Raw genomic sequence first — 23,976 nt, 5'->3', positions numbered from 1 at the left:
GTGTTTAAACATGGGCTCAGTGTTTTCCCATTGCTTTCCTCTGGCCGACCACGGCCAGGGAAACCCCGACTAGCGACGGATGGTTCGGCTATTGTTGCCAAAACGAATGGTGAAACCGGCTGACGTTGCCTTCGATGGTGTAGAGACACAATTCACTGCGCCCCGGACGAGCTTTCCACCTGTTATGTTCGACAAATCTGTCATCAGCCTGCTCCGTCGCCGCGCTGGCTGCCATTGAAGGGTGGTGGAAGCGCCGGTTTGAAATTCAACCGGAAAAACGGTATCGAAATAATGTGTCCTCGTCGGTTCGTTGGGGCGGGGTTTTAACCTTGTGCCGTTCGGCTTTCCGGATCCGGAGCCACCCGACCGGCAACGGGTCGCTTTCAACGCACTGGAAAAACGCCACTTTTCCGGGGCATCGAAAAGAGGGGCCACATTTTGGCCCTCGACCTCGGCCGGGGGTTCCTTTTCATCCGGAAACGGCCGGACTTCGAGACTCCCGGGGGCGGGTTCGGTCGATTGTAGTGATTTCGGTGGGGTTCGCCTACCGAACACTGCTGAACGTTACTGGACACTGGAGGAATTGCAAATTTGGCAAATGCTGATTGTGCACGTGTGTGCATGCATGCATGTTTTTTTATATCCTTTGTGTATCCTTGCTTCTTGTTCACGGAGATTAGATTGAAACGACGGTAGACGACGTAAACGACTGAATGAACTAGCATTTGCAAGCATCTTTCCATTGACTGCCGACCGGTGGGTTCGGAAAACTCGTTTGCAGAGGCTTATAAAAAGTGCACGGCCGTGCTTTTGATAAAAATTGATTGAATTATTTTCATCGGGATGAAATTGATTATATTTTTTGCTGGTGGTTTTTCAAGCGCAAAATCGTCTTTCGTTTCTCTTCATACAAAAAGTGGCTATCGATTATTTACTGTCTAGTATCCCTATGAACGATCCTTGATTCCCTTGAAACTCACTAACTGAAATTTGTAGTTTTCCATCCGATGCCTCCAACCTCGTTCCAGCAACATCTCCAACATGTTTGGTTTAATACATGAATTCGATTTTAAAATTGATTAAATCAAAAACCACACCCGGACGCGTTCCATCGGGCTGTTGCTAACCGTGCCTCGTGAAACTAGCTACAATAAATGACAGTTTAAAGGATTAAGGACCCAATTCGGTCAAACGATAAATAACCTGCCCGGAAATGTGTCGGATAGCTGCACGGTACGGCCATAATTTAATCTAATTTTGATTTCATTAAAAACCATACCCAAACGCTACCTCCACAGCGAACGCCTCCCGATTTATGTGGACTGACATAAATTGTACAAACTATCTCTCACGGTATGTTAATCTGAAATCTACACCACCTTCGCCCACCCACCCGTAACATGGGCACGGTGGAGGTTATACCTTCCAGCTTTCGCTGGTACTCGCCCGTTTGACCCATTGTGCGACGAGCAGTAATGTGTCGAAAGGGAAACCCTAACGGTGCGTTACCGGCTCGGAATCTCGGAAAGATGTCGTAGCCTATTTTGCGTAGCCTGCCGCAAGCTAACAAGCCGCTTATAATTGAATCAGTCTTAAATTACACCCACACAAGCAACAGTTCGCTCGCCGCACAGAGGTCTGGCCGGCGAGGTTAACCTTTTTGATCTGGCGCAGGAGTGTCCTTTTCGGGCAGGTGCGGCGGAGACCCTGCGAGCACGCGTTCCCGGGCATGCAAATTCGAAGCACTCGAGCTATGTTTAGTTTCTTATCACTAATCACGCCATCATCATCATCATCATCATAAATATCGTGAGGCGTAGATCAAACGATTTCGCTGCGTGCGGTCCTTCCCGTCGGTTCCCGATGCGTCGTCCTGGGCGGACAGAGGTTCTACGTTGATGTGGCGGCCCCCTCTTAGATTGATGGCAAGTTTTATGTTACAGCAATTATTCCCGGGACTTCAGCATAATGAGACACTGCTGCTGCAGTGCCCGTTCGGGAAAACCCCTCGACTGAAGCCGCTTGCTCGCGCTGTGAGTGCCGGTTTGCTCGGTAGGTTTGGTGAAAGAATGCTAACGAAAAAAAAAAAGGGAAAATAAAAATAAAAGGAAACGAAATGTTTGGCTGTCCTGCAACGAGGGAATAAATTATTTCTCCGTCCGCAACCAGCGGTGTGCGTGTTGCGAGCGAATATTTTCCCCGACGGGTTCGTAATGAAACCGTACGTCAGGAAACGACTTCCGTCTCCCGGCGCACCACCAACCGGAAGGAGTGCAACTTGTGCAGCCAGCCGCCCCCCCCGAGTCGTGTGGCGTTAAAGTCTAATTAGGAGTGACTGCCGCCCTGGGTTGGCTGCGGGTTCCAGGAGACCCTCAAGCGGCTGCCGGAAGTAACACCGGGCAACAGGTCGATTCACCTTATCCCCAAGGCTCTCACGTGCGGACGGATGGAGAGAGTCCTTCCCGTACCTGCAGTCCCGCGTGAACGAAGGCATTGTTCCAACGTTCTTGGCTCCGGCATGTGCGTGTGTGTGTGTGTGAGTGTGCCACTTTATCAGTCGCTGGCATCGGAGCGCGTACGTGATTTGCTACGATACAGTCATTGGGCCCTATCATGAGGCCCCGCTGCCAGGCGCACGAACCATGCTGCCCCGGTAATCGGAGCCCGAAAAAGGAAATTTGATCCTTTTACGACCCGGTGGTACGGTCGTGCCCATAACGGCCCATCATGGCCGTCCTTCGGCTCCGTTATTAGGCGCGCTGCGTGTATATATCCTTATGGTGCTTCCCCTTGCGATGGTGCGGGCACGGACGGTGGTTCTATAGTTTCATCCCTCCGAAATGCAATGTCGCCTAGGCCGCTTTATTAGCAGGGTACGGGGTAGGCCGGGTGCTTAAGATGCGCGTTTAAAAAGGCCCCCTCTCTTCAATGCGGGCCATTCGTTATCGTCCGTATACACCGTCCCGGCAGACGGGGCCACTAGCGCGATAGTTATTCACACGGGAAACTCCTCCAAAAAGCGAACAAGTAAACCTTTAACAATGCTGCCCTCCCACCAGCAGAGCTCCGTGGTTCCGAGAGGTACGAAGAAGAAGACTTGCCTTTTTACGATTATGTGGCTCGCAGGCCGGGTTCACAATTTGCACTCTGTGTTTTTTTTTCCTTCTTACTTTGCCTCTACTCCATTCAAGACATCATTAGCTCGTTTATAAGCCATCAGTGGTGTCGGTAATGAAGATAACGTTTGCATGTTAGCGCGGTATGGGATGAAGTTGTTTCAACGTACTTGAATTTGGTATGAATCACTAGCTAGTTGCGTAACATACGGCTGGGAAGGAGCGGTTTTATGATTTACGAAGCTCGTTCAGGTACTCACAGGCTGGGTTCTGCGAAGGAAGAATAACCATTTGTTTGGTGCAGCTTGAATAAAACAGACAGCAGAGTGCGCTCAATATGTAGTGCAAAAATTTTTCCCTGCCATTTTCTTTTCCTTACGTGCTCTCAAATGGACGCATCCTTAAGAACGTAATTTGTTTCAGTTTTTCCCCCTCGCTGGGAGAGATTCCTTACAAGCTGCTGCTTTGTACAGTTCGTCTTGTTCCAGTTTTTTTTTTTACTTTTCATCTTTTGTAACGGATAATACAAAAGAAATATTGTGCAAAGATCGAGACGGGGGGACATTCACAAAGGAGTGATGTTTTTGTTCTTTGATTCGCTCTATTATTCATCGGGGGAATTATGCGCTTTTCACTTTTGTTTTATGTCGTGATTTATGATTTTTTTTTTGCTGCACAAATCTCTTTCAGAAAAATAAAATTAAATTTTGGAGTTTATTTTGGCCTGAGGTGTCTTTGCTTTTCTGCATGCATTGAAGGACATCGCCTCTCAGCTTCTGCTGCACAAAAGTAGATATTCTGTTTGAGATTAAAGTATTTTGGCTTTTTGTTCTTGGGATAGAGAGAAGCGATAGCAAGCGACAAGAAAAAATCTGCCTGCTTTGCTCGCCGGCATTCCTAGTGGGCTTGATTCTGCACGAATTGCTTAGCTTCGACTGGTGGTACTTCCAAACCTGGCCCAGCCCGTAATCATTGCACACCGGTTTCGTTTTGCCTGGTTCCCCCGGCTTGTCACTTCTTTTATCTCGTTCAGTTTGTTTTATCCTTCCCGTTCATTTGCTCCACTTGCGGCTCCGGCCTCGACGACGAAGGTACTTTGTGGAGCGACCTTTTTGGCGGGCGTTGCCACTCGAGACGCGCTACTCAGCAGATCGTTGCGCGCAAAAATTCTCGATTACCGCCATAAATAACCTTAATTACCGTCGTCGCCAGTGGCGTGCGAGTGAGTGCAGCGTAAACGGGAGGCAGAAACCGTGTGGTGAGCGTAAACCCGGGCAACGGCAGAAGCGTCATATTTCATTCCTGCATGAGCAGCACATCGTGCGCATTAGATGCGCGTAACCACGCGAGCTCATACCCGATGGCCCTATATGCTCAGGGCGTGTGCAAGGGACAGTTCCACCTTACGCACGTGGTACACGCGCGTCCACCATCTCCCCAGGACGCCTTTAGCCGCGACTTAAGGCGTCTTGGGAAGGTGAAGCGTTGTAGAAAACGATTTGCTATACATCATCAGCGAACCAGTGTGGCACGGGTTTGCAAATCCTAGCTTAGCTGGCATCCCCGGCGCAAGGGAGGCAAGAAAAAGTAAACTACCATATTTTACAAAATTATGGCAAGCAATGACACCGCGCATCCTTGGAGCATTTTTCACTCGACGCAACCAAAAACCTCCGGGTGGTTCTACGCCTTCTAGTAACCCTCCACCCAACGCGGCCCTCCAGGGATGGAATTTCATCCGACCGATGATAATCCCGGGGAACGGGCGTGGAATGGGGAATGGGATTTAAACTTCAATCCACCAATTCGCGGCCTGCCGAAAAAGGCTGCTCGGCTTGACATTATTTCTTTTTATTAGGGCTCGGGAGCGGTGCGCAAGGGATGGGACTACTGCAGAAAGCGGGTAGTTTCTTGCTTTTATAACAATATGTTCGCAACTTTTAGCCAAGTCGTTCCCGAACCCCCGTAATGCGACCGTCTGCCCGGGGTTTATTGCGGTATAGCACCCGCAGGCATTGGCCGGAGTTGTTACATAAATCATCGAAAACTCTTTGTCTTTCGGGCTGCAATGAAGTGAAGTTTTGTGGAAAAAACTTTCCATCATAAAACCGGCGCTATCAATAGTTTTTCTTCCGCACGGACGCAAACGAATTAATCATGTTTTTGTGTGATTCTTTTTTTTTTCGCGTGTGTGTGTGTGGCTTTAAATTGCTTTGAATAGTGCAGCCGAGCATCGGGTCGCATTCGAATATGGATAAAAAGACCATACACGCCGCTCCACAAGTCGCACCGGGGCTTCAAAACTTCGACTGCAACTTGTTCGAACGATTATCTATGCTACCGTGAATCGTAGGAAAGAGAGACACAAAAAAATGAAGCTAGCAGCCATTTCCAAACTCCTCCGCGGGCTTCAAGAGCACAGTTTTCGCAACGGACTGCACGCGGAACGACGGATCCTCGCCAGGTCCGGAGTAACCCTTTTCGGTGAACTAACGCTGCATCATGCTGCGACAGGGCAGGCAGCACCACGAACTGAATGATTGTCTGCCGGGATTGACAGACAGACGGAACGATTGAAGAGGCCGGTGTTCGGACGAGAGGGTGCCACCATCCCTCTTTTCACGGCTCCGGTCGGCGAATGAAATTATCATTTAATGCCATTCGGCCTCGCCGGCTGTCACTAGCAAACGGTACGCTCGCAGTTTATCAGCGTGCGCCCGATGAAGTCTTCCCCGTTTGGCAGGTTTTTCTTTCTGCTGGGTAAAGTTAAGCGCCGCTAAAACCCGCCATCAATGCCGTCTTCCAGCGCCATCACGATTGCGCCGGCCGGGTTGACAGAATGAGTGACATCGCGCCTGAATGGATGGTTCAAACCACAATCTTCTTATGAGCTCGCTTCCGGTTGGCGTTGAAGTGCAGGGAACCTGCTTTTTTGTTTGGCCGTCAACAAAATCTAGCAATTTCCACGCAGCGGGATGCCAGCCGAGTGAATTTTCTGCTGAGCGGGTTTTTTTCTTGCGTTCTTTTTCACTTTTCACGGATAGGCATCACCTTTTTCGGACAATTTACGTTAAGTTTGTCTATGCTAGACGACACCAACTTTGTGTATCGTTCCAGCAGCGGATGTATAAAAGTTAATTTCAAATATTTTCATCGCAAATTCCAGGGAATCATGTTTATTGAAACCAATATATTTTGTTGTGAGCTGCATTTGTCTTATAGCTTCGATTACAATACAGAGTGGTTCATTCCCGAAATTCCAAAAATATGGCTGCTTAGCAAAATATTATTCCCATACCTCGAATCAGAAAGCCAACGCAATCACCACATGTGTGGGCATCATATCTAATTGAATTTATTATGATTGCGGTGTCGTAAGGCCACCGACGAAATATGGCAGCATTCGGTAATCGAAATTACGATCACGTTCGTGTTCGACCGAAATCCAAACCCTCCGGAAATGTTCAATTTCGCAAGATTTCTGGGTCTGATTTCTCAGGAGAGAATCGAGATTAATTTTAGAACTTGGAAGTGGGCTTCGACGACGACGAAGACGACGTATTTCCTTCTCAACTTTTCTTTCATTCTTGTTTCCAAAACAAACTTTTCGCTGCGCAAACACGCCCAGGCCGAAATTACTTCCGTTAAGATGTTTGAATAATCGAATTTGGGACTGCTTCGTCGCTACAGATTAAAGTCATGCCAAAAACTTGTGTTAGTTAAATTTTCCTAGATAGCAAAAAACTTAGTTGAAGCTTATTGGAAGCGAAAAGTGCTGGATGTCGGGCTGCCATTACGGATGGTTTATTTAAATATATGCAATGAGACGTTTTAGGAACATTTAAATTTAAATTAATGAAATGCTTAAATCATCATCGTAACCCGAGCGGGGCTGTCGTGGGTTAACAAAACTGTTTGCGTAAAGGATACGTATTTATTCCGCCCGCTCCAGATTCGAATCCATCTTCATTTGTATTCCTGCTGAGAAACAATCTGTTGAATGGCTCTTGAAGCTGCCTATTTAGAATCCTTTCACCCGCCCAAATCTGCTCCCTCATAAACCATTCAAAAGAAATGAATCCCGCCTGCCGGCTGCCGTGTCTCCCTGGAGGGCGGAAAACACATGTCGAAATTCTCATACAATCAAACGCGCATCAAAAAACACCACATTGCTATTCCCACCGTATCCTGCTTTTGTTTGCGGGGAAAATTGAATCCTTTCAGTCTGTCTTACCTTTGCGCGAGGCGCCCGAACGTCGTGCCACGCCGCGCGTAGAGAAGGTGCGTTTTCTAAATTCCGCGTGACCCCCGGGGGGACGATTATTAGATTTATTTCAGGCGCCTGTCACCGTCGCCAAGCTCGCCTGAAATTCCGGTGTCGAGAAAAGTTAAATGTTATTTATCATGTCCGCCCGCGACGACGCGTGGAAAGCGAGCGTACCTTTTTCTTTTGGCTCGATGTCATACGCTAGCGTCTTACACACACCCACACGTATGTTGTACGTGATAGTACGTGCTCGTCTTCGCACAATAGAGGCCTAATAGCGACGGCTTACCTTTCCGTGTGCCCCCCAAACCAGGGTGGAGGGTTTTTAAAATTCAAAGCTTTAAACAGAAATTGCCATTTGTTGCCAACAGAGAAGCTCCGTTGCTTACATTTCTACGCCAGTTCGCAGCTTTTTAACGCAAATCACAGTTATCGGCACAGTGACGAAAATAATCCCTCTGGTTACAGTTTGCACTCCAAAACGCTTCGCACCTGCGAGGTAGTTCTTCACGGCGCCATCATTAAATCGTAACATTTCATTACAATAATCTCTGTAAAATTGCTCTCCGTAAAGTGGTTAAGGCCGGTTGTGTTTTTTTTTTGCTTCATTTTTATCAGCTCAAACATGGCACGTCGTGGGCAACTTTTTTCTCTTTCCGTTGCAAACCGTGCCATTTTCAAAAGGCTTCTTCCTCACTAATGCCACGGCTATCTGTCTGTGTCCTTCGTTCCGTTTTTTGTTCCACCTCGGTGAAAGAGCATCAAGGAGTGCCCGATAGCGCGGCACAAACGCCAGCGCGCCCTTCGCTCGGCCGTGCATTGAAGGAAGGATTTAAACATCAAAGGAAACTCCCCGACCGAAGCGTGCGCGCGCGCTTCGAGGCGTCGCAACCGTGAAAACCGTGAAGCTCATCAACCATTTCGAACTCATCGTCGCCGCCACCTGCATCGGGGGGGGGGGGAGAGGGGGGGGGGAGTTGCTCCTGTCGCTCTACTCCTGCGACGAGCCAACGATTTACCGGCAGTCGTAATCGCTTTCGCGGTGACTACGTTTGTAAACAGGCGCGCTTTTCCCATCCGTGCGCATTCCCCACAAGGGAGTGGAGGTGGGTTGGAAAAGCGACGGACCCGGTGGAAGGTGGTTTTGGAAGTTTATCAGTTCCACTGCACGTGTACCGGCGGTTTCACATGCGAAAAGCGCTCCAAGGCACACGCGGTCCGTTCTGGGGTGTCTCGTTTTGGGAAAATGTTAAACCTGCACGCGCGCACCCTGCCCAAGGATGAGGATGATGTCGAGGACGGTGTGGAAGGAATGCGCGTGGCCCGCGGGGGGGATGTAAATTTGTAGCCTTTTTGTCTTACGATGTCGTGTTGTACACACACGCGCCCGTCAACAGCTCGCGCGAGCATTCGGTGACGTCTTTCCCGTCGTGCTCATCCCAACCACGTGCTCGAAGGGTTAAGCGTACCCGCGCGCACGCCTTACGCAAGAGGTCGTCCTCGCAGCCCGACAGGCCCGAGAAAGGAAACCCAAATTTAAACGCTCAATTTTCGTGCAAACTGGATTCGGTTTTGGGCCGCACCGAGTTTTATTACATTACGCGCTGGAATCGCCCTGCGGGCCACCGGGCGGACGCGTACGGTGGAAATGGTGTTGTGATGAAAAATGGCGAATATGTTCCACCGTGGCACACCGAGTGCGCCTGGGCTTAGCACTTTTCAATAGAACCGGGTGAAATGCGATGCGGAACGAAACAACACACACGCGCGGCACTGGTTGTGGTGCGGTGAAGGCAAACCGGTTGATTGTTGAACAAGAACCAACGGGGGCGCTCTTGTTGCTTGCGAGGACTCGAAATCAGAACGCTGAGAACGTGCTGAAGGGAACCTTCAATTATGTTGTCTCAGGCACAAGGTTAGCGTGAAGCGTAGGTGCGGGTTTTGCGCCCGGCATTGCGGTGTGGCGTGTTGCTTTGATCCGGAAGATTTGGTGGAAAACATCAACGTTCTTAGCTCGCGGGTTCGAACGGCACGCGATTAGCGCAACCCTTCGCCTGTACATTGAGCTGAGCGCCTTCTTCAAGGTTAATTTAGCTTCCGTCACGTGTACGCTCGCATCGGTAACAGGATGTTCATGAAGTATAAATTAACCAGCGGATATGCAAAAGGATCAATCTTCATATAACCGATTAACGGCCCCGGGAAGCCGAGTGAGTGCCATGGGAAAACGACCCCATTGTGGGTGTGTTGGTGTGCTTAGAAGCTTCCACTAGCAGTGCGATTCATTTATGCCGCTAAAGCTTAGCCCCAACTGTGTGACTTTTTCCAGCTCCACGTACGATCATGTTGACGATTCATTTGTCATAATTCTTCACCAAGAAGATGTTACGCGCCCTATCCAGCTGACATTTCGACTCCATCGAACGAATATCGATGTTATCACGACAATTACCGACTCTCATCGTGCCCGATGGAGCCGCCTGGTTGGTGCTACGAATCGATCCCTGCCCGGGCCAAGAATTTCATCAAATCAACCACATAATTTCTTTTACCCGTCGCGCCACTTTCGGCCACGGGGCGCTTTCTTCGCTTGGTATACCCTGTACCGAAGAAGGGTCGCTTTTGCGGGCGCCCGAGAAAAGCGAAATCGTCAACAGTTGAACAGCAATCAAATTTTATTGCCGAAAACACAATTTATCAATTAGGCCAATGAAATCTAGCCGGGCACGTCCGCAGCGCGCTCCTTCGTGGCACGTCGACTCGCATGCCGATTGAAAAGGGTTCCGATTCCGTGTTTGCGCAAACGAGAGTTAAGTTTTATGCCAAGCCCAGCCCCGCGTGTCACCCCGCCGAAGCCTAACGAGGACGCGTCCTTTTCCCGGTCCTCCGTGTTTTGCCGTGATGTCAAATGGGGTTGGAATCGTGAGGGCACACTCCTTTGGCACACGTGCGACGTCGCTGGAAGGTATCGATAGACGCGTCGGGCTTCCTTGGCAAAAGGATCCAGTGAGGTGGCGTCTCCCCATCACAAGCCACCGGTTTCCATTAAAACCCTCTGGTGCCCTTTTTCGTCCCGCCGCTTACGAGCAGAAAACGGGGGGTGGCGAGAAAACTGTCACACACTCGACGACGCCACGCCAACGAGAACCGAACCCGAGTGACTTTCGGTTCCCCGGTACCCGATTTATGGGATTCATGTTGCGGTTTCTTCGGTTTGCAATTAAGATGGCTCCCCTTTCCCGGGGCACGGGGACACTCGACCCGTACGGGGTGCCCCATTTCCTTTCCATTTCCACCGGCGGCGACGGCGGCGGCGTCGGTAAACGAGAAAAGCAACTTGTAAGTTTCTCGGCCTTGTAAGCGGCCTCTCCCCGGGCTGGGGGTCAGCTGGTACTACTAAATTTCGTAATTTACCCTCGGCATCTGTTCGATCGGAGTGCTTCCGGGGAAACCGGCAACCCATTAGCATGTTCGGCAATGAATAGCGATACGCTTGTTTTTTCCTCACTTCTCAGCCCGATTGGGTGGGGATCGGGGACGGTACAGGCGCGTTGATAAATGACAACTGAGTTACGAACCTGCAGCCGGGAAAAACCGGTCGCATGGCTGGCGCACCACAGGGAGAGAAGCTGACGGGGTTCGGTTGTAAACATGGCATGCATCAGTGCGCATGGGTATGTGTGTGTTTGGTGTCACGGGCCTTTCTTGATGGAATGATGGCCCAAGCGACGATTGGCGTGGGGCGCAGGGTTTTAATTTGTTCGAGCTTCGAGTTCGTTTTAGATGGAACCGAGCTCAAACCGTCGGGCGTCGTTTGTCGGTATTTATTCTACGTGTACCCTCTCTACGAGTGCGATCGCGAGCTCTAGACGCCAGTTTGGCTTGCGCCAGGCCGTCGCTCGTAATTTTCCTAATGCGACACGGAATGAAACTTTCTCAAAAGTTTCATCAATCGAATAGCATCGCTAATACGCTCGGTAACAACGCGTGGCTTAGCTAGACGTCTGTCGGAAAGCGCCGTAAATCAACGAACCATTATCCGCAATCACGTGTGCAATCCTACGTGCGAACTGAACGAGTTGAATAATCCCAGAGCGGATAGACACGGGGGTTGGCTGATTTACGTTTCGCATATCACATCGACGGCTTTTTTGGGGTTGAAAATTGAAATTTTCTTGCGAAGGCAGCATCACAGGGAACACATTGCCTCGAGGAACCGTTGGTAAGTCACTCACGGCTAACGTTGTAATCAATTGAGCAGCACACGCCGGAGGATCGAAGAAATCGGCTCAGCTTCGCATCCAGAAAAATCGGCAGGGTATTAAAAAAAAGCGAAATCGTTTCCCTCGATGGAAAAAATCGCACATGTTAAGCCGTGGCAGTTGCTCCATTTCCACAGCGGCCTCGAGCGCAGCTCTCGTGCCTGGAGGTTTGCGATCCAATCAGCGAAAGCCTCCACGCCATCCTTGAATCCCGCCGGTCGTACCACCTTTAAGGATGCTACCGACATCACCGAAGATGAGCGCGATGATTGACAATGAATATGTATGGTTTATCTTTTTCTACTCCGCGGATATTGCCAAATCCTCCGGGCGCTTGCCCGCGTCAGTCGTTCGGCTATGCGTTTTGGAGGTGTTTTTTTCCTCGCTCTCTACGCCATTCCTTACTGTGAGACATTTTTTGCTGCTGCTGCTGCTGTTGTTGTTGTTGTTGCTGTTGTCCCTTTGCTGCTTCCGGTCCCTGCAGGCGAGCTGCCGCACCGCACGGTCGAGGGCGGCTTTATTTCGCCCCCCCCCCCAAAAAGTGACTGACGCGAATCCGGCCGGGATGGATGATTTTTGCACTCAATCACCGGTCGGCGTGTGCGGGGCGTTTTAGCTAACAGGATCGGGCGGCCTACGAGGGTTGGATGTATGCCGGGTGGGTGGATAGGGCGACGGAAACTTTCCGACGGGGCAACAAAATGAGGGGGGAAACGCCTGTACGGTAAAAACGAAAAAGTTTATTCCTACCCGGCGGCATATTTACGGCTGACTAGATCAGAAAATTTGCTCTCGTTTCATCCGTCCCGATACACGTGGAGTCGGGTGCGAAGGACGAAGCGTGGTGCGTGAATGCGACCGCCTGGATTATACCATACGTAAGGATCCTTCCCTAGCGCAGGCAGGCGCACACGTTGCGTCGTCTGCCCTTTCGGTTTTGTTTTTGCCGCCCGTTTACTGCGCGAGGCAAAATAATGGAACACATTCGGTGATGGATGGAGCTCGGTCCGGAATAGAATTAGTATGGATAGCTGCAAGTAATCCGATGTAGCATTCAGCATCTCGACGTCGTGGTGCTGCTCGTGCGAGGAGAAGGACGATTTTTTTTCTCTCGTGAGTGTGTTTACCCCGCGCGTTGGTGCGCTTCTCAAAATCGACACATCGCTGAGCCTAACGAGCACGGCAGGTCCCTGAATTAACCTGAAGATAGCTGTAGCGTGCTTCAGTTTTCTTGAAGCGTATCGGCTCTAGCACCACGCTGGCTCGTAATCACTGATACGTAGCAGGTTTTTTTTACATCTCTCCCATCCCTTTTCCATACACATTTGAAGGAGAGAAATCAGAGCCGAGGACGTCCTCATCGAAACCGGAGACGCTTGTCCTACAGCGGGGCTTTTTCGTGAGGCAATAAGGTAAGCCGGCAGAGGCCGCATTCGGGGGATGCCGTGCTGAGCCATACTGATGAGGACGCCAGCGATTGGGATGTCGCCATCCACCGGTGTACGGGGACGCAAATCAGGATAATGAAAAATAACAACACATATAATAGAATTTAATATTCTCCGGTAATGCTGCGCATGCATTGATTCAAATCCTCGATCTACGTGCATCGGTGCGTCTCACGCCGGGTCTTTGATGATGTTTCGCGATGTAGGGTGGGAGGTTATCAGGAAAATGAATTAACTTCCAGCCGGTATGGTGGTGGTGGCACGTGTAGACGCATTCCCCGTAGCGCGTAGGTGAGTAAGCTCCAAAGCAGATCAACTCAACTCGAGGGAGGTATTTTAAAATTCTCCCTTCCCATGTCACGTTCGCGGTAGACCCCGGTAGGAGTTACTTTGAATAACTTTGCTCACTCCGTGCCGTCCGCTGATATCCGGTTCCCGTAAAGGTAACGCTCTTGCCGAAGGGCCGTTTTCCCTATGCGGACGTCAATCTTTGCTCGCTGTGCAAGCACTTCACCGAAAAGCCCACTCTCGCGCGCGGTTTACGCGCGGTTAGCGCAATCGAAACCCTCGAACTGCAGTTTTCACTGCGCCTCTTCCGCAGAGCTCAGTTCGTCTGCTGGCGGTGGCATGGTGGTGGTGTGCTGAATGGCGCTGGCAAGCAGATTACCGACCATTTTCACGTCCGAATGCCTACGCCGGCGGCAGCAAAATCCTTCTTCAATATTAATTGGCTTTGCACGGGCGCGCCAGCGGAACGGAAAATCGCGCGACTCGCCGCCTCTGACAGTTGGTTTCTCGAGCAGCACTTGAGCTCGACGAGAACTTTCCCGGCCACGTCGCAGGATGGGCTCATAAATATGGCAGATGCGAATGCTCGACTCCGGTGTAACGCGTCACTTCAATGCATTATTCGTCTAGCCGGGCGTCATGCGCAAAATTATCATGATATCGACGGAAGAAACTTTCAACACAATATGTTGGAATGGTGCGCAAAGGTAGCGTCGCTGGGTTTCTTAATGATTTCGGTGATGCACTTGGCATGTGCCACTGTAATGGCAGACGATACAATTTGTCATTTCAATAGGAAAGATCGTTTCATCCAGCACTCACTCACCGCTAAGGGTTGTCCGATGCGTGGGGAAATTAAACGTAAAACGTGCGATTTTATCCAGCCTTAAAATGCCCACAAGCAATCTCTTAGTGCTTTATCGGGTGGCACTTTTTTTTACCAGAATTGCTGCCATTCCCCAGCGATTTTGCCTGTAGCCTGCGTTTCATCCAGCAGACGACTACTATCTCATTTTGCGATCAAATCAAAACTTTTGCCTCGGAAGTTTGACAGCGGTGGCGTGGTTTCCGCCGTCCAGCATCGAGCCTCTTGTCCACTTGTCACGGACAGGTCGTTGTAAAAGCACCAAAGCACCGGGTGCTTCATGTTGTACGATCAAACGCGCCCGATAGTTGTGGTGGACACTCTGGCATGTCCCCGGGGGTTACCATTTCGGCATTGTATACACCAACTCCAAAAACACATCCACGGTAACGGCCAACGGTTGCCGGGTTCATTTGCAGATTTTGACAGCAGGATGCGCCCGAATCGGGATGAAAGCAGTCTCAGGCTTGCCCGGAGGCGACAAACGACTATGCGCTGCGTGACTTTCGCAAACGCCACCCCATCAGCGCGTGCCGTAGTTAATCCCGCTCGAACGGGTGGGGGAAAACTGTCGAGACACAGAAGCTGCCATTCCTGCACTTAATGGACCTCCTGGCGTGAAGCACTGCACACTGTCTCCGGATGCCTTTGGGGACGGTATGGACGCTGCAAAAGCATGGAAACTATTAAACAAACCCTTGCCCGGGTCGAGCTTCAACTCTTTCCGATTGATTCGTTTGCCATTTACCGTCCACTTGGGCGATGGGAAGTGTTTCTGAGCGTCTAAAGTTGCCTCAAATTCCGACTTCTAGTGGAAGTGAAATATTAAACAAGCTTTGAGTGAAAATGCACACACTGCTGAACCGCGGGAATGCTGTTGAAGTGAGCTGAAAGCAGGAATGAGCACGAGAGTGCGTTTGTTTTATTTACCTCAAATCCGCACTCTAACACGAGCGTCCATGTCTCTATGATGGTGCTTTTTGCCCTAAGGACTTAGCGTACGACCTGCAAAAAAGGTAATCAATAGGCAGACCACGCTCGTCCAGCTCGCGCGCGGCACCTGAATGGTAAGGAAAACTGGCTTCCGTTTCGCTTATTTTTTTTTTGCGATCTTTCCTTCCTGCCGAAAATTGACGTCAATTTAAGTTTATTGTCCGCCTGTTCTCGTTTTAAAACGCCGACTCCAAACAAACAAAAACCGACAAAAAGGCACCCCTTGCGTATCGATGAACGGCCGGAAGTGTGGCAGCATTCCCGGGAAACGATGGCATTGTTGTCACCCGTCCCGCCCGTTCGAGTGGAAGAAAATCACGCCATTGCGTTGTCCTTTGCGCGCGTCGCTCGAGAGCGTTCTGCTTCACTGCACCGCCGGTGAGTTTGTGCCGCGGCGCCTGGTTTGCGTTTAAAAAAAAAAAAAGGGCGTCCTTAATATCCCGACATTAAATAAGTTGCCCATTTCGGGGCGGTCTTTTTATTGTGTTTGTCTGCCGGAGCGGTCAAATTCCTATTGACGCTCGGCGAGCATGAAACCGCGTCCACGGCCACCGTTGTGCCCTTTATTTTTTGCCAACGGGGTTTTTCTAATTATTCCTGCCATCGTCATCGCCACCGACCGGTGCTGCTTTCACGCATGACCGGTGCCGGGAGTTTGCTCCCGCTACCGGAGACCGGCTTTCAATTGGCTTCGGGTTTTATCAATGTTTTCTGTGTCGCTGCCTTCTGAGTGGGTGCTACCAGAAATTAGGCGCTCTCTCCAGAACGTCGCGCCGGGCCACTTCACGTTCGCGTCGGTTCTCGACCGGTTTGACGGTTCCCGAGCGGGGGCTCACACGATGGAAATGAGCTGATAGAGATCTAATTTAGCTGCCAATAAACATATCGCGTGGTTTCGGGTGATTTTCGATGAACCACGAGAACGAGGGAGGTCTACCCGGCGCGCAGAACGAAGCGAATGCAAAAAGTGCCACGTTAAAACGAAACCATTGCTTATTGTCTCGATGGTTCCGCTTCCGGTTGACGCCGTCAGACGGTGTTCGTACGTCTGCGAGCTGAAATTTCATTTATTTTCGACTAAGCGGAAAACCTCAAAAGGAGACAGCAAAAAAAAAAAAAAGGAAATAGAACCCACGGGCATTAGATCGAATGGAGCCGGCGGATGGGCAGACGGTTGATTAATTTATCGCGATAAGGTAAATGATTTCTTCGCTGTTGCGGCTTGGTGGCGAGCATGGCTTTTCTGGCTTTCATCCCGTGCCCAAGCAAGTCGAGATCGCTCAAGGCAGCGGCTGAGTTGTTAGGTTCCGCTGTTAACTTGGACACATTACACAACAGTTCGCTCGGGGACGTTGTCACTTGACGAAATTAGGTCTGGGGCAATCTGTAAAGTTTTTCAATCGCTATAGACAATGCCTGTTTTTTTCTTTCTTCCTCTTCTTTCAACCGGCTATTAAATTGATTGCTGGTGATAGTTTCGGCGAGACCGTTAAATTTTCTCTTCTGTCGCTGCACGACAGCGCTACAGGATACCCCACGATAACGCCCTATCCAGAGGGTGTTTAACAGCGTGGATGGACCAAAAATTGACACTAACAATTTATGGTCTCTCTGTGAAGTGATGATCCAACCCTGCCGATGGGTCGGTGGTTTTTCCAAACCCTACCCTGCCCGAGCATCGGATTACTGTTGCCCGTGTTGGCGCTGGCAAGCCAGCGTGCTGAGTTTCGAGATCCTTTTCCCGAGCCGGGAACTATCGAACGGGAGATTGTAAGATGTTAGCCTGTGGGGGTGGATAAAACACACCATTAATTCACAGCAACCAGCGGAACCGTAAAGTGCCGGGAAATGGTTCCTGCCGCGGAGGGTTAAAATATACTGTCGTCGACAATTCGGGAAGTCGATTTGCAACCGTGAAAGAATCGATTGATGATACAACTTGACTTCTGCTTCCCGAGCTCCCTTTGTTCTTTCTTTTCTCGTGGGTGCGAATAGAGAAAGCCCCGACAAACGCATCGCCCGCCGGGCGTAAATAGGGGTGGAACACATCGGGAAGGTTCACGCCAAGATGAGCCTGGCCGACCAAACGACCGAAACACAATCGGCATTTTGATTTTTATGGCAAAACTTTGGTGCTCTATTTGCCATTATCGTGCGGCGCTGCACCATTTCGGAGCCGGAGCCCTTCAAGCGCAATTGAAAGGCCCCTCGCATGGGGGCCGAAAAGCGTGCAATTTACGAGCGAGATGGGGCATACACGCCGCCACCGTTGCGAGAGCGAATCGGATCAGCAATCGGAAATCGAGACATCTGTAACGCGTCGTCACCGCTTCCACTTATTTATGCCGCAGTGTTTCGATCGCACCAACCGCAACCACTTGGCGGAGAAGGGATTGGGGCAAAAAGGGAAGCAAAATGGAAGAAAAAAAAATGAATAAAAAAAGCCTCTCTCTCCTCTGGCGGTTGCTTTTCTTCGCCCCACCCGAAAAAACCCATGCGTAAGGTGGAAAACTTTATCCTCGCTCGCCTTTAATTCTCGGTGAAGCCCGGGTGCGAAGCCACCGGCCTTAAACCCCGCACGGTTCCAATGATCCTTCGCTTATCCACCGCAAAGACGCCCGTCTCCGGTAAGATGCAGGCTGTCCCTTGTTCGCACTGAAAACAATACATTTTCCTTTGCATACGAGCCCAATGGGTCGGTGCGCTCCCAGCTGGAACGTAGATTAACAGACGCTGGAGGAAACGTCCTTGCGAACGTCCTGCTGCGAAAGATCCTATTTTCCCATTTCGGGCGCGCTCGGTACGTGCGGAATGGTTCTGTTCGCGTGCGATTCGATGGTGGCGTATTTTTTTTTCTGTTTCAACGCTCATAAAATTTTACGATTATTGATATTGGGAATATTTCTGGCCCTGGGCTAGACGTAGAGCGAGCGCCAGAGGGATTCACCCCCCCGGTATGGTCGATTTGTACGTGCGCAGGCAAAGGGTGCGAAAACGGATCGGATCGGCACCATCACGAGTGGCCAGCCTTTTTTTTTGGGAAAAACGTATGAAAGTAAGCTATTCGGTGTTGGCGATGCCATTATCCACACGCTGACGCTGAGATACTGGCCCATTGAATGGAGGCGCCCCACAATTATACAAACAAGATGGAACCGAAGCTGTTCTGGCCATCGGCCGAGCGTATGCTCATGAAGCAGCTAAAAGGATTAACTCGGTTTTCGGTGCTGCAGTGCTTCTTTTTTCATCGTGCGCTGGAGGGGTGAGAATGGAACAATTCTTTTTTTTTTTTGGTACTGCACCTGATCCAGGACACACCTTAGTGAAGCCATCGGGGAAGACAAAGAGCTTACTTCGAGCGTCGATGGTCACACGAATGCCCACGTGCACGTCTTCGTCCTTGGACGCAGATCATGTTTCCGGGTTTATGTCACATAAAAAGCATACTTTATCGCGACTCGTTCACGCGCACCAGAGGTGGTGGATGGAAAATTTCCTTGTTTCTGGTTTGATCGTAATTTACTGCCTAATATGCCTTAACGGGGACGGTGATTTGTCGAGTATCGTCAGCCGTGCTAGTCACCAAACGGTTCCCCGTGGAAAGAAAACTGCGAGCACATATTACACCCGCAGTTTTATGCGCATTTCATTCGGGCGCAATATATCCAAGAACAAACAGTCATTTGAAAATAATCCATGCTAGGACTGTGGGCGGACAGCAACAAAAAACATAACTCCGCAAAACTCGATGGATAACAAATTTTTGCCACATCTGCAGACGTGCGTTACCGTGTTCATATGCCAACGACATCAAAGCAGCGCTTGTAGCATGGATTTTGATGTTGTGTTTTTTTTTATTTCACTTTGCATTTACGACGATCTTATGCAAGCGAGTGCTTAATCCAATTTGTAAAACTTTGTCAACCGTCGCCCGGCCGGTGCCAACCCGATACGTTTCCGCAGGTCGGCAGCATTTCTCCCTTTGATGTTTTTCGTTATTATCGAACGGCATTATCAATTCAAAAACACGCTGCAGGCGACGTGTACGGTGTCTGTGCGGTGTTGCTACCTGGAGAATTTTTCTTTTGAAGCCACAAACGTTCATCCCGGTTGCGGTATGTGGACGAACTATTTTCATACCGTGCCACGTTTGTGACAGCGTGGAATAGCGTTTGGTAGGATTATTTTATGAAGAAAAATTCTTCCCGTGTTTCTTAAGCCCTCGAGTAGATTTCTGTGCTCGCCAAAACGTGCAACGGAGCCCTTTGATATGAACTCAACCGACTTTACTCTCGATGAAACACGCTCACACAACACCATTCGATGAATCGTAGGTATCACATTCAATCGCGTGTTGGATGCGCTCAATCGTTCACCACGAACGTACCAGATTTGATCGTTGCTGATGCAAACATGCTCAATTTCATGTACGGAAGCGAACGAACAAGCGCTACTACTATGTATCGTTACAAACCATTTTTTTCCCTGCGCTGGCAACGCTGGGATGACAAATTAAATGGAAGCGCGCTGTAATTCCATCTGCACTTCATGTGCCTGCGGTTTCCCGGAGTTAATACGTATTTATTTAAAAACAGTGTAATTTTATTGACTCTCCATGCAGCGTCGGGCACGGGATTATTTCCTCCCTCTCGTTGTCGAGCTCCGCATTCAATCAGCGCGCTGGGCGACATTTTATGCTGCCGGCTGTCAGAGCATGCTCTTGCATCGTGGAATTTCAATTGCACGCGGTGAAGCTCTCACCCACCCAACCAACCACCAACGAACGAATGTCGACGATACTAGCAGCAGCAGTGGCAGTCATCGGTGAGCCGTAATGCATTTCAAATCGAATTAACTGCAATCGCGTGCACATGATAGCGCGAGGTATCTTCTGACGAGCGTGATTACTCTCCGGACTTCAGTCGGTATCGTTAGCCGCATCGTACCGTTAGCGTGCATCAGCTGTCCACCCTTGCGGATGCGATGTGACTTCCATTCGATGCGTTTCTATTTAAATCAATTTCAAATTAATCATCTGTCAATTTCTGTCAATGCTCGGGCCGTAGCGACGCTACGCGCGTGTTCCGCCCTTGCAATTTAGCCGTGACGCCCCCGACGATGATGAAAAACCTCTTCCGCTCGTGCCGGTCCCGGGTCGAAGGGTTGTATCCTTTTCCCGGGGCTGCGAGTTAATTGACCCATTTTCCAGTTCATTGCTGTGGTCCTGTGTGTTGCACACGCACAAATATGTACAATTTTGTGGCCGTCTCCGGAGGCATCTTTCCGCTCTGTGCTGCTGCGCGGAAAATCTTCGCTCGCTTGACCAGCATTCCGAGGGCTTTTCCTTTGTAGTTCTTCCATTGCGTTCGGGGCCGGCGACCAAAGGGGACACATTGGTAATTGAAACCCGTTCCGCGGATGGTGGAGGGTTGCGAAGAAAATTTAATCACATCCATTTTCAGCATGACTTGTAAGAAAGGTCAAAGAAGCAGGAGAAAAAAAAGCAACATGGCACAAGGCATGCTGTTGAAAAAAATTTAAAAAGGGGAAAGCGGAACGGGACAATTCTTCATCCATCTGAAGGGTGGCTTAATAATTTTCTTTTTTCCTCCCTATGATTTATTTGCCGACCCTTTTAATGGCGGTTTTTTTTTATGAACGAGTAAATAGACAAATAATGGCACCATTTGGATGGAAATGAATATAAATGTCGGAAATTGTAGCACTGTTCTTGAAGTGTATTGGGCGTCCTAAAAGTAAGCTGTCCTTTTTTGCTTTTTTTGTAATTACGCTCCCAACTTCACCTAACCAGCTAGGCTGATAGAAGGGCAAACCTGAGATGGATGACCAGGCCACCTCTAAGCCACCAACAAACAGGACCCGGCTGCACGGAACGATGCCGTAGCTTAACCTTTGCCATCGAATCCTGCCCCGCACGGAATCATAATGAACAAAGGGATCGAGCGAGATAATCACTGGGAGGAACAAATGAACAAAAATTAACGATTGGCTCATTGCGGGATGCCGACCCGGGCCAACCGTTACGGGGCCGTCGTAATGCTTATGAGCTGGAAATTTGAGACCCCCGATTGTGGTTCGTTTTACAGGCGAATTATTCTCGTCCCGACTTCCATCACAACGCGGAACAATGCGACCGGGCCCGGAGGCACAGCCGGAGGGGGGACGGGTGCCAGAGCGATAATGGCTGGTTAGATGAAACGAGTGGAAATTGCGTCGAGACGCATCGGCACCGAGTGCCACCGGGAAATGCCTTTTCCAGGCCGGGGCTGTACAATCTCGTCCGGCCGGGATTTGGATCCCGCCCATTCCTGACAACCCGACAGGGACTCATCAACCGGGTTCGAGTCGAACTGCCGGGAGGTTCGTAGTTGTAATACGAATCCTGCGGCCGATGGGGTCGGCCAAATTCATTCCGTTGCATTTGGCTGCTGCAGGCTGGAAGAATGGCTCCCTCGGCGCGCTGGCCAACGGTCATTCGGAAAGGGGACCGTCCAAGAAGCGTCACCCTAGCCCGGAAGGGCCTAGCGAAAGGAGCTGCATCGAGAGTGGTGCGACTCTTGCGAAAGCGGATCAAATTGTACGTGACGTGGTACAAGCGCCTGTCTGCGGTTCCATCAAGCGCCCGGACGGTTTGGGGTTTCGTTGTTGCACCGGGATTCATTTGCAAAATTGATACAACAATCCTGGGCGCTAGTGCCTAGAGGTAGTGGCCGACTTGTAGGGCCTTTCGGAAGGACCGCGTGGCAGCATGGCAGCAGATTTCAATCACATCGTTAGCCCTTTCATCTGACTGGTGGCCGAAAATGCAGCTCCTATAGCACGATGTCCCAGAAGCAGCAGGTCTTAGGGCACCAGTAACGTACGCCAGCGCTGCCACAAACGATGGCTTGCATCGGTGCCATTGGTGAAAATCACAGCCAATTGCTTAAAACTGGTCCAGAATTAGAGAGCGTCAGTGCGCCGTATAATTGAGGGTGATTTGAGCTTTGTAATCAACGATTGCGTTCCATTATGTAATGAATGGATGCCGCACGGTTACACGATCGATTGGAGATTGTACTTGCTTTAAAGAATGTGTTTTAGAACGCCAGCTCCCGGGGCTAACAGGATTTCGCTCCTTAAAGCCAGCTAGACAGTTTACTGGCACAAATTTCGCTTCAATTGAAAAGCAGATCAAGAAATAAATCAAGAAACCCTCTAAACCTGTTGATATCGATACGGTCATGATCAGAAAACTGTTCGAAAAGTGCTCCATTCTATGCAGAGTTAGCTCCCTGAGCTCGCACACCCAAAGGTTCAACTTCCTCGCAAGAACTCTTTCGTTGGACCCGGCCGAAGTTAGTTCATAGTTTTACAGACCATTTAACATCGCCTGAACGTTCGTGCACGTAGCAGGGCATCCCTGGTGTCGAGCGAGTGAGAGCAAACCCGTTGACAACTTCAGCATACATTGTATCATGCGTCTTCGGGTCGCTTGTACGACGATGCACATATTTCCCTGAAAACATTCATCTTGTGCCCGGGACAGGGCCGTTCGGTGGACCCGCAGGAGGCAACGTTGACATCCTTCTAGGCACCTCCGCACCGTGGGGCGATGGGTTATTAAAGTTTGAACACGTCCCGTGTAATACGGGACGGGTTCCTTTTGCACGGTGGGTCCCCCTGGCAAGGATGAGTTGTAGAATCACACGGGGACGTGCTTTTAAAGCCGCGCGTTCGGTCAACAAAATGGCACCCGCCAGGTGGCTGCGGGATGCTGAGAGGAATGCACTCCATCCACGGTGGCCACGGAATGAGCGCAAGTCCTTGGGTTTGTCCCCGCTTGGACGAGTGCTCAAATGTAAACGTTGTCATATTCGCCCAGCCATGCAGCTCATATAGCAAAGAAACGTGATCCTTGGGTATCGTTATATTAGGCTTGATGGACGACGTCGTATCCCGGCGTATTCTCTCGCAGGCAAGCGAACTTTGAAACCATCCGGCATCTCACCATGGTATCCATGGGAGGAGTTCTTTGTGAGGGGTTTGCAGATTTTGCCGGCTAGCATAGTAGATAAGAAACTTCCTTCGGTTTTGTGGAATGAAATGGAACGCCTCGGGCTCGAGCAATCGCCCTCCAGCGACGGAGCGGCGGAAGTTTTAATAAAGATCTTTGTTTTTGTTGAATTACAAAATAGCCATGTTTGTCTAAGAGCGCATCAGAAATAAATCAAAGAGAAATTAATGAAAACAAACATGGAGAAAGCCCAGCCGCCGCGTCGTGGAAGCAGCGTTGGAACGGATGGGGGGAAAAATGTTCGCTTCGGTGAGGGAAGAAAAACAAAATGTTTCTCGCTCGGTTGGCCGTGGTGACGTTTGGTTGGGAATCGTTGTCCAGCTGGCTTCGTTCTCGCAACGCAATCGGTTTTTGATAGCAGGAGTTGAGAGCCGTGACATGCTGGCACCAAGGACCAACGAAAGAGATGGAGCAATTTTATAGTAGCTACCCTTTGACACCTCTGAATGGTGAGCTTATGTGATTTTTACAGTTATATTCGTTTTTATATTTCGATATCGAAAAGCTGTCTAAAAGAGTTAAAAAACTCCATTTCAACAAATCAATTTCATATATCAAAATCATCCGTGAAACGAGAAGTTTCCTCCCTGATAGTTCTACTCAACTGCTGTTTGTCTACAACCATTTGCCCATCCGTTTCGCGAAGTGGACAGAGTATTG

Source organism: Anopheles nili, chromosome 2 (genome assembly GCF_943737925.1).
Source record: "Anopheles nili chromosome 2, idAnoNiliSN_F5_01, whole genome shotgun sequence".
In the NCBI taxonomy this organism is placed as follows: domain Eukaryota; kingdom Metazoa; phylum Arthropoda; class Insecta; order Diptera; family Culicidae; genus Anopheles; species Anopheles nili.
The sequence above is the reverse complement of the archived record's forward strand: the minus strand, read 5'-3'. Positions refer to the sequence as shown.